Below are 12,398 nucleotides of genomic sequence, written 5' to 3'. Positions count from 1 at the left end.
TTGAAATTTATGTTATATATTCCCATGAAAACCCCACACGAGAATTGCCCAAAGAAGCTGTGTTTCATCTCTTTAATTCTTAGTTCTAATTCCTTTTGAGTCTAGCTAGCCATGAGTTTCAGATCTTATTTGCATGACTATCAATGATATATAATAAGAATAATAATTTTAGTACATCAGGGAGCTGTAATTTGATCAAATCCATCAGCAAGTATTAAGTGCTTACTTAGCTAGGCACTGTCCTAAGAGCTGAAGATAGAAATACTAATCTGTCTCCTTTATGTCTTGGTAAATCAGCTAAATATTTTAATGAGCTATTATATTTAATATTATTTAATTATCTATTAATGAGCTATAGCACCCAAAAGATTATAATAATACGACCAATCCTTCACTAAACTTAGAAACAGCCTGTTCTTGAACCTACACTCACAGCTGTTCCAGTCCGATAGTAAACAAGAGTATCATGAGGATAGACTTTGATAGCCCTGCATTGCCTCTACTCCATGATGGATGTTAATATAGATAATGGTATTTTCCCTCAAAATTCTTCCATATTTGTGAGTACCTACAAGGGAGAAGTTGATAGCTTTGAGGAGGAACATTCTTAAAGGATGTCTCTAAATCCCACCTTGGCTACTAGCTTTGTGCAATCTTGAGAAATTTATCGGTCTTAGTTCACTACATTTTCTTCTCTTGTATAAAATGAAGATATGAGGGGGATAGAGTGATAGTGATCAGTCAGTCAATAAGTACTTTTAAGGACCTACTATGTGCCAGGCACTGTCATAAGCATTGGGGATACAAAAAAGAGAAAGTCCTTGCTTTCAGGAAGCTTACTGTTTAATGAGGTGGTGGTGGGGGGGGAGACAACATACAAACTAAATACAACGCTACCTACAGATCTATATGTCTATCTGATAACTTGGAGATAATTGAAGAGGGGGGGGGGCTAGCATTAAGAAGAATCAGGAAAGGCTTCTTGTAGAAGGTGAGATTTCATCAGGGTAGTCACTGATCAATTTGAATTCCCCAGCCAACATTATGAGACGTCTGATTATGTTCTTTTGTTTGGAGGCAACTAAGCAGTACCTCCCAATAGATTGTGAGCATGCTCATTGGAGTTATATAGATTGGGTTAAGAAGACCGGCTATCTGTTTGATCCCTCTCCCTCCTATACTTAAGTGAGCTTGTAGTAAATTTCTCCCTTCTTCCTTGGACTTACACACTAGACCTTAGTAAAGTGGACCTTGGCTGGCGAATTATGTCATTGTTTACATAATGTCATCTTCAAGATTTGGAATTTCTAAACAAACATTGTAAAAGTTCTCTTTCTCTTCCTCTCTTCTCCTGCCAAGCCAAGTTTATTTAACTACTCAGCTGGAATTTGTTTTGTTTTGAGTCACCAGCAGTACTGCTTTGGTAGAATTAAGGAAAATCAGAAAGCCAGGGAGTCTAGTATATGAGTTGAATCTATTCTTCATGGTTGATCTACCGAGTCAGATTCTAGAGTGATAAAGATAGGAAGCACAGTGGATAGAGTGTGGGACTTGGATTCCACAAGACCCGAGTTACAATCCTTCCTTGGATACAGATTATGTAACCCTGGCAAGGCACATAATCTCTCTCAACTTCAGTTTCCTTATCTGTAAAATGGGGATATAACAGTACCTACCCCCCCCCCCCACACCCAGGACAAAAGACAGATATATGAGATAACCCATGTAAAGTAATTTGTAAAACTTTTAAAATTATATAATTATTGTTCTTATTAAATATGCAAATGACAAACTTAAAATCAGCCTTTGGAGGAACTGAATGTAGAGCATGGCAGAGTTCTAACAAGGTGGGCAGTTACTGAAATAAACTCTTAGGAAAGTTTCTCATCCCTTACACATTGAGTTCATTTTGATTTCGATTAAATCAATCTCCAGCTCTTAATAACTAGGACAGATAATTTGAAAGACTTAGGGAAGTCATCCATCATTAATAAGTTATAGCAAGATATCCACTGAAGGCTTGATGTCTCAAGGTAAAGTGGCATGCAACCGATTTAAGACTTAAATATGTATGAGGTGTGACTATAAAGTATTGAGACTGACTTTCATGTGTAGCTTATACAATGAATCTTATTTTAATAGTTGCATCTTGAATGAAAAATACAAAATATATAATGTTTATTTATTAGGGATTGATTCATAGATAATATCCATGGCTGATAAGAAGAATTAATCTAAGAGAGATTTCCGTGGTATAGTAAACAGACAGATGGTTGCTATTATAATAACTTTATAAATGTGAAAACTTAAATTCAAAGATAACCTAGCCAAGGACACAAAAGTGACAGTGCTCATGTCTTTTGACTCAGTCCAGTGTCCCACCTATATCACTCAACTTTTGCATTATATTGGTGTAATGGCAATGGGAATGTGAAGATCTTTCCCCCTTAAAAACCTAAGGGAATTTGGAGATCTTCCCTGCCCCCTAATAGGCTGAATGTAGTCACATGGAGCCTGTGGTGGGAAGGGTTTGCTGAAGGGTGGAGCAGAGCCCATAGGAAGCTGGGAGTCAGAGCAGTTAGAGCTGGAGGGAGGAGAGGATATACCCTGGGAGACAGTTAGGCTTGTAAGTGTTTGCCTTATGCTGTGACAGCTAGGCTTGTGAGTGTTGATTTGTGGGAAGGTTAAAGGATAGTGTAATTTCATGCTGTACTATGGTGTATTAACTTCCATGTTGCTATGATGGTTTTGGTTTCCTGGTGTTGGGATTTGGTTTTCTAGTGTTTGAATAAATGTTTTGCTTCTGTCTTCTGTGTGAAGATTATGTTATATTTTTTTATTCAGAACCATGCCAGCATATTTATAGTCACCATTGATGCTGTGAATATTGTGTTGGTGCTACAATTGGTTATACAAAAGTAGCATTTGAAAGAAAGCTAGCCTTGGAGTCAAAGCCTGGGTTTTGAATCATGCTTCTGACAGGTAAGGGTTTTGTGACCCTGAGCAACTCCCTTGTCCTTCCTAACCCTCCATTTCCTCCTCTGTGAAATGGAGATTATAATTTCACTCTAGCAATGTGTGCTCTAGAAGTGTAGGCTCTTCTACATGGCCTTTGGGGCTCATCATATGTGTCCCACTGCCCTGGTTTATAATAACTCCTTTCTGTATTCTTCTTATGTGTAGCTTGTAGTGACAATAAAGTTCACTTGAAAAGTTGCTTTATTTTTAGAGACATTGAGTCGAGTACTCTGAGGAGTACTCTAAGAACTTTCCAGCCCAATCAATATGTGTCCACTAGGTAGGCATAAAGAAACTGACTACTACCCTTACTTAGTGAGATAAAAGAAAGAATACAAAGCTGAAATATAGTGCCTTATTCTGCAACATGCCAATTGTTAGGAGGTTAAAGTGCCAAGCAGCATTGAGGTGGCCGATCAGTGACTGTGGGAACACTCAGAGTCAATTAACACCCAATCTTCCACCCCCACATTCCATGCACCCTTAGAGGATATCAGAATGGTCTTTGTTCCTTGCTCTGATTTTCTGGCCAGGTCTTATTTGAAGAAAGTGGAAAATGTTGATCAGAGCAGAAGATGTTAAGGACCATTCAGGGAAGAGCTAGCATTTACATCTTCAATCTGTTTGAGGGGGGTGTTAATTATCTATTTCCCAAATGACTCTAAGGTTTTTTTATTCAACCCTATTTGTATGTCCATTTGAAAATATCCCCCCCCCATTTGTTTACTTTGCTATTATTTTATTTTTAGTGTTTTGGCTAAAACTCTGCATAACAAGTAAATGGCAGAGATAGATTTAATTTTTTTTCCCCCGCTTTTTAAGCCTGGTTACCCTACCCTTCTTCCTCTTCTGTAGATGTTAGCAAAACAGAAATGAATAAATTTAGTGTCCCTTGAGATTACATGAGATTTGAGGATATTGACAAGAATTTCCCTATGGGTTTGTCAATAGGTCATCTGTCTGGGGAAGATGTAGCCAGACAGTTATTGACCTATGCATCAACATCTGGGCACCACATCTGAGTTCAGCTCAGAACCATAAGCCTGATTAAATTTACAATTACTCTAGTACTCTGTTGCCATTTCACCCGGGCTGTTGAGGTTTATTAGGAAGGAGAGTGGTAAGCTTGGATGTGAACCACAGGGATTAGAGTTATATTTGCCAATTTAGGACACTGCCACTCTAGGAGGCATTGTGGGATACATGGAGAAAGAAGAAATTTTAGGCCTGGGAAAGCAGGGTAACTAGTAGGTATACCAGGGATGCTTTGAAAAAAATGTTTTTAAAAAATTTCTTTTTATTCTGTTAATTTTTTGTTCCTTTTTGGTTCATATAGCTGTGTGTTGCACTGATTTCTAGCATGAGGCTATGCCCAGAGGACCTTTTCAGCAACTAAGTACTGTCAAGTACAGTCTTTGTCCTTCACCTCTTTACTGATAATTCTTAAAAGAATGGTAATGTTGCTCCTTCTGGTCCATGTGGAAATGAGGGAGGTTGTTTTTGCCTAGGATAGAGATGTAAGGAAAAGCAAAATTCCTATGAATAGTCACAAATTCCAATGCCTTCCTGCACAAATATTCATTGTACTACTCACAGGAAAAACACAATTAAACAAACACATACAACTTTTCCAAAGTCTGGGATTTTTCTGAATGTTTAGAATACTAGACAACTTGGAAAAGTTGAATTACTACAGAAATTCCAATTTTTTTTTTAAAAGAAGCTCATTACTTTTATAGTTTTCTATTTCTTAACAGAAAGATGAACTTATATTTTTACATCAGTTATCCGGAGCCCTCATTAGCACTGAATTAGAACTGAATTGTGTTATCTTTTAGGTAGTGTGGGGCAGTAGAGAACCAGCTTAGAAGACACAAAGACCTGGGTTCAGATTCTATCTCTGATATAATCTGGCTCTGCAACTCTGGGAAAGCTACTAATGTCTCAGATCACAAGGCAATTTTCTTTTTCTTTTTTTTAATTTTTCAAATACTTCATTAACTTCTGATTTATATCATTCATTTCCGCCAGATATTGAGTTACAAATTTTCTCCCCATTTTTTCTCTACCCACACCCCAAAATAAAAGTCCCACAGGACACCCTTCCTCCAATCTGCTTTCTCCCATATTTTCTTCCATACCCCTTTCGACTTTTCCAGTGGATCTCTATGCCCCAGTGCCTGTATATCTTATTTCCCAATAACATGTAAAAAAGTATTGATAATAGCATACATATGTATATATATATTTGAATACTTGATTTTAAAACTTTGAATTCCAGATTCATTCCCTTCCTCCCTTGTTACCCACCCTTACTGGGAAGACAAGCAGCTCAGTATAGGTTGTACATGTATAGCTAATGCAAAACAGTAACATTTTTGTTTTGAAATATATATTTTTTGAAATATATATATTTTGAAATAACTATTTTTTGAAAAAATAGTTCATGTAGATATATTGTAAAAGACTGACTATATTTCCCTCCCTCCTATCCCACCTCCCACTTTTTCTATTCTCTATTTTGATCCCATCCCTTTTCAAAAGTGGGTGCTTCCAACTTCCCTCCCCTCCCAGCCTGCCCTCCCTTCCATCATTCCCCCTGTCATCCTCTTCACCCCCTACTCTCCTGTAGGGTGAGATACTCTATTTAGTGTGTATTTCATTCCCTCCTCAAACCAAATTCAATGGGAATAAGGTTGACCCATTCCCTTTTGCCTTCCTATTCTTCCCCTCCATTGTAACCATTTTCCCTTGCCTCTTCTGTACGAGATAGTTTACCCCATTCTGTCTCTCCCCATCTCCTCTCATTATATTCCTCTCTCACCTCCTAATTTCACCTTTTAAGTATCATCCCTTCCTGTTAAATTGGTCCTGTGCCCTCTATCTATGTATACCTGCAAGTATATATACACACATTCACATATGTATTCATATGCCCATATACCCTCATATATATATTTCTATTCCCTTCAACTACTGAGAAAACTTTCATAAGTTACAATTATTGTTTTTCCATGTAGGAATGTTAATAGTTCAAAGTTGATAAGTTCCTTATGATTTGTTTTCCCTGTTGACCTTCTCATGCTTCTCTTGCTTCTTGTATCTGAATGTCAAATTTTCTATTCAACTCTGGTTTTTTCATCAAGAATGCTTAAAAGTCTTCTATTCCACCGAATGACTATATTTTCCCCTGAAACATGATACTCAGTTTTGCTGGGTAGGTGACTCTTGGTTTTAATCCCAGCTCCTTTGACCTCCGGAATATCATATTCCAAGCCCTTCGATCCCTCAGTGTAGAAACTGCAAGATCCTGGGTTATCCTGATTGTGTTTCCACAATATTCAAATTGTTTCTTCCTGGCTGCTTGTAATATTCTCTCCTTAATCTGGGAATTCCGGAACCTGGCTATAATATTCCTAGGAGTTTTCTTTTTGGGATCTTTTTCAGGAGGTGATCAGTGGATTCTTTCAACCTCTATTTTTGCCCTCTGGTTCTAAAATATCAGGGCAGTTTTCTTTGAGAACTTCCTGGAGGATGATTTCTAGGTTCTTACTTTGATCATGGCTTTCAGGTAGTCCAATAATTTTAAAATTATCTCTCCTGGATCTATTTTCCAGGTCAGTGTTTTTCCCATGAGATATTTCACATTGCCTTCTATTCTTTCATTTGTTTGGATCTGTTTAACAGCATCTTGATTTCTCATAAAGTCATTAGCTTCCATTTGCTCCAATCTAATTCTGAAGCAATGATTCTCCTCATTGAGCTTTTGAAATTATTTTTCCATCTGGCAAATTCATTTTTTTAAGGCATTCTTCTCCTAATTGCCTTTTTGAGCCTCTTTTTCCATTTGAGTTAGTCTATTTTCCAAGGTGTTATTTTCCTCAGTCAGGCTGTTGACTCTCATTTTGTAATTTTCTTGCATCTTTCTCATTTCTCTTCCCAATTTTTCCTCCACTTCTCTTATCTGCTTCTTAAGGTCCTCTATGGCCTGTAAGCAGCTCGTATTTTCCTTTGAAGCCTTTGGTGCAGGAGTACTGACTTCACTGTCTTCCTCCTATTCCATGCTTTGCTCCTTTTTGTCCCCAAAATAGGAGTGTAATGTTGGAATTTTATGTCTGCTTTGTTTCCTGTGCCTGGTCATGTCGCCCCTCAGTCTCTTGACCGCTGGGCTTTTTGCCAGAGTAGGACTCTGCCACCAGATGGGGGAGCTTTTGTCCCAAATGTTGGGGTTTTCTCAGCTGCTGGAGGTATTAGATGGGTGCCCTCTCTGAGGTCTCCCCATGCTCTGGCAAGCTGGACACACACCCCAGGATCTCCACCCTAGACTGCAATCCAGATCCAAGCAGGTTAAAGCAAGAGCGATTACCCCTCAGACTGGTGCTTGGTCCCCCTACACTCTGCAGGCCAGGAGCTGAAGCTGCCATGTGGGGCTGGCTGGCTGGCTGTGAGGCTTCTCCCCCCCAGGGCAAAAGCCATGCACTCCCACTTACTGGGTCCCAAAGTCCAGACTGCACTGACCTCTCACTTTGTCCTTCACAGCTATGTGTTGATAAATCTGGAAAAGGCCACAGCTGCTGATGATCTGGAGTCCCTCCAGTAGGTGGCTGGTCAGGCCCTCCCTGGGGCTAAAGCCTCAGCATGGGGCTGGGCTCGGCTCCTGGAGCGCTGTGCTGGCCAATTCCTGCCAACCTGCTGGGCTTTCCTCAGCGGGAGGTTAGCTTCTTTCTGTCGTTTTGTGGGTTCTGAAGCTCCAAAGTTTGTTCAGAGTCCCCTTTTTACATGGATTGGGGAAGGTGGAAGCCGGAGCAGCAGGGAGGTCCTGCTTCTACTCAGCCATCTTAACTCCGTCCCCCCACAAGGTAATTTCCTAAGACTGAAAAATGTGGAACAGATTTTTTCTTACACTGGTAGAGGAACTTTCTTTGTCCGGAATTTCCTTATGCTAATAATTCATAGGTTCAAGACCTATTCCTATCTTTGTTCGTCTATTTGTTGTTGATTAATTTTTAACATTATTCTTTTGGTTCTTCCTTTGGTCCACATCCTTTCACACAATAATTCCCACGTTTCTCAAAACTCTTCATATTTTTTCTTTCTTACAGCATAATGATATATCGTTACATTAAAATACCATAATTTTCTTAGCTACCCCACTAATCAATGGGTACATAAGTTGTTTTCAGCTTTTTCCTGCTATAAGTCATGCTGCTGTGTATATTTTGGTTCATGTAGGACTTGCTCTTTTTTGTCAAGTAACCCAGTAATGGGCTTTTGGGGTCAAAGGGTATCTATCAATAATTCTGTGATTTTTCTTGCATGATTCAAAATTATTTACAAAATTGGTGCAATTCACAGTTACAGCAACTGAACAGTGTTATTAATGTGCTTGTCTTCCTACAACTGATCCAACACTGGGTATTTCAATTTTTTACCCTCTTTACTAGTATTTAACTTAAATTTCTCTTATGATGAGTGATTTGGTATATTATTCCATATGGTTCCTAAGAGTTTACATTTCTTCTTTTGAAATTTGTTCCTATCCTTTGACCACTTATCTGTTGGACAATGACATGTTATTATAGGTTTGTCTAAATTTCCTTGGGATTTTAAAACTCAGACCTTTATCAGAGATTTTTGATGTAAATCTTTTTTCCCCCAACCCACAAAATTTCTTCTAAATGCATTGATTTTGTCAATGCAACTGCTTTTCAATTTTTAAAAGTCAATTTTGTCTTTTATAAGTTTATTTTTTCTTTTTTTATTTTTACTATAGTAGTAAAAGATACAAACTTCCATTCTCATTTAATTTTTTTTATCTATTTAGAAATTATGTAGAGAGGGTGGACAATTAGAGAGATGGCCCCACAGTCAGGAAAACTTGAATTTATGTCTTCTCTCTGACATATACTGGCTGTGGAAAGTCACTTTACCTTTCATCGTGCTTTAGGCAACTCTCTAAAAGAATTTTCTCCCTCTAGATTCACTATACTAATGAAATCACAGTTCTAGTCACTACCCCTATTCCATGAAATTTATTTAAGTATATGGTGTATAATCTTGGTCTAAATCTATTTTCCTTGAAATTACTTTTCAATTTTCCTTGAAGTGTTTGTTGAATAAAGAGTGACTTTTGAAATAGTTTCTATTGTTGGATTTATTCAACACTAGTCTGCTGCACTCACTGGCTTGAGTTTTGCTCAGTCTATTCCACTGATTTTTTAATGTTGCAATGAATATACAATAGTGTTGATAACTTCAGTTTTATGATTTGAGGTGTTGTAATGCTTCACTGCTTTCATTCCCTTCTCATTATTGTTTTGGAAAAATTTTGATCTTTTGTTCCTACAAGTGATTTTTTAATTTTTATTTTAAAAAATTTTGGACTTGTACACACAAAAGGAACATTTCTATATACAAAAAGGAACAGAAAAAGCAGATTTCATATGAAATCTTAGATCTATATTATAGATAACTTTTAAAACTTTTTAAAAAACCATATGATAAATTCAATATGTTGCATTACTCAGTAAACTCTAGTGACTCCAGGATCAAATATAATATCCTCTGGCATTTAAAACTCTTTATAACCTACCACACACACCTTTCCCCCCATACCTTTCCAGTCTTCTTACAATTTACTTTCCACCATATATTCTTTGATCCAGTGACACTAACTTCCTTCTCTTGACTCTGAGCATATTCTTTGACTGACCCCTATGCCTGCAATGCTCTCCTTCCTTATCTCTATCTCCTGATTTACCTTGCTTCTTTAAAGTTCCAACTAAAATCCCATCTTCTACAGCATGCCTTTCCCAATCCCTCACAATATTTGTGCCTTCTATTAACTGTTTCTCATTTACCTTGTATATAGCTTGATTGTACATGTTTGTTTTTCACTTACTTTCCCCTGATTAGATTGTGAGCTCCTTGAAAACTAGGACCATCTTTGCCTCTTTTTATATCCCCACTGCTTAGCATTCTGTCTAGAATTTAGTAGGTGTTTAATAATGTTTATTGACTGACTGACTACTGATTTATCTATTTTACTATGTGTTTTTAAAATAGCTTCTAACTTTATTAATTTAATTTTTCTTTCCTTTTTTTTTTTTTGGAGGTGAGAGGGTAGAGCAATTGGGGTTAAGTGACTTGCCCAAGTCACACGGCTAGGTTTTGTGTTAAGTTTCTGAGGCCAGATTTGAACACAGATCTTCCTGACTCCAGGGCTGGTGCTCTATTCACTGCACCACCTAGTCACCCCTATTAATTTCATTTTTCTTTCAGTTTTGTTTATCCCTTTGATTTTTGGAGTTTCTAGTTTGACATTTAGTTGATTTTTCTAGTAATTTTAATTGCATACTCAATTCATTGATATGTGCTTTCTCTCTTTTGTTGATAAAAATATGTAATGTATTCATTTCCCTCTATGGACTGCTTTAGTTGCTCCCCAGAAGTTTAAGGAGCACTGAACTAAGGGACCAGAGGGAACAATGCCCTAATACATAGTGCTTTTTTTTTTTGTGAAATTGCCATAGAAGGTTGAAAAATATGAGGACTCCCTGCTATTTCTATTCAGTAACTATCAAAGATTTACTATACTTAGCTTTTCCAAAATTCTATTTTGATACTTAACTTTCTTGTTCATCTTTTCATTAAATTTGTCTAGGTTAGATACAAGTACATTGAAGGTCTCATGTCTTATAATTTTACTATTTATTTTCCCCTTCAAATCCCACTTGGTGCATACATAATTAGTAGCAATATTTATTCATTATTTATGGTGCCTTTAGGCAAAATATAGTTTACTTGTGTATATCTTTTAATTGTCTATTTAAACTGTTGCCTTAACTGAGAATATTATTGCTACCCTTGAGTTTTTTTTATTTTACATGAAGCACAATTAGATTTTGTCCCAGGCTCTTATGCACTGTCATTTGTATGACCCAGTAATATTCAATTATATTCATATAAAACAATTTGTTTAGCCATTTTCCAACAGGAGAATATTCCCTTAGTGACCAATTTTGGCTGCCACAAAAGAGGTGCTATTAATATTTTTGGATGTATGGATCCCTTTTCTCTTTCTTTGATTTCTTTGTATAGTAAAGAACATTTTACACACTAGAGTATTGTATAGTATAGTAAAGTATAGAGTAGAGTAGAGTAAAGAGCATTTCTTTGTAGTATAGGATCAGTATTGGCATACATGGATCAAAAAAGAGTATATACAACTTACTAACATTTTGGGGCAAAATTGTTTTTCAGAATGACTGAACTAATTCATGGCTTCCCCAGAAATATATTAGTGTGCCTAATTTTCCAACTCCCTTTTAAAATCAGTCCTTTTCCTTGTTTGTCATCTTTGTCATTCTAATAGGTATGAAGTAGAACCTCAAATTTGCTTTAATTTACATTTAATTGTTATTTGCAGCATTTTTATGTGGTTGTCAATAGCTTGGATTTCTTCCTTTGAAAACTTCTTGTTCAGTGGATATAGATTCTTAACTATGGCATCTTAGCTAACATTTTCTTTAAATGCATCAATAATTATTAGTGCAATTTTTTCATAACTTCCTATCCCTGAATTTTCTTATTATAGATCTAAGCCCTACTTATCCCACAAAGTTATTTTGATTGAGTGCCTTCTTTCTCTATTTTTGAGAATTTATGTAGTATTTGGAACTTTAAATGTTTGATACAATTCACTTCTAAGTCCATCTGTTAGAAGAGGACATTTTCCCTCTTTTGTTGTCTGTTAATGGCCTTTTCAATTTAGCTTACTGATATTGGGTTATCTTGGAATGGGTTATTTACTGTTTTATAAATTTGGGTATTTATTTTTGTGGGTAGTAGATATTAATCCACTTATTTTAATTCCAAGTTTTTCCCTCATATATATGGCAATTTGGTTTTATTTTTAATAATTTAATTGATTATCTCTCTAATGCATATGAATTTACCATGTTTACCTTTTTATATTTACAATTTGGTTTTCCTTTGACTTTTATTGGAACAAATTAGAAGATAGTTTATTTTTTTCCCCTTTGTTGGAACCTATGACTTCATTGGCATAGGGAATTCCTGGTGTGGAAACTCCTTCTACAAATGCAGATTAACATTTTGTTAGTTATTTTTAAAGCACAGTTCTTTGCTTTGTTTTATCAGCAGGATGGTGGTGCAGTGGAAGAGTATTGGGCCTGGAGTCAGGACAACATGGGTTCAAATACAGCCTCAGATGATTACTAGCTATGTAACTCTGGGCTAGTCAATTGATCTCTGTTTGTCTCAGTTTTCTCAACTATAAAATGGGAATAGTAATAGCACCTACCTCTAGGGTTGTTCTGACGATCAAAGGATATAATATTTGTAAAAACAAAACAGAG

The sequence above is a fragment of the Petaurus breviceps genome, unplaced genomic scaffold (assembly GCF_028583685.1).
Source record: "Petaurus breviceps papuanus isolate PSGF00001 unplaced genomic scaffold, PetGlider_PUasm1.0 76, whole genome shotgun sequence".
NCBI lineage: Eukaryota > Metazoa > Chordata > Mammalia > Diprotodontia > Petauridae > Petaurus > Petaurus breviceps.
The sequence above is the reverse complement of the archived record's forward strand: the minus strand, read 5'-3'. Positions refer to the sequence as shown.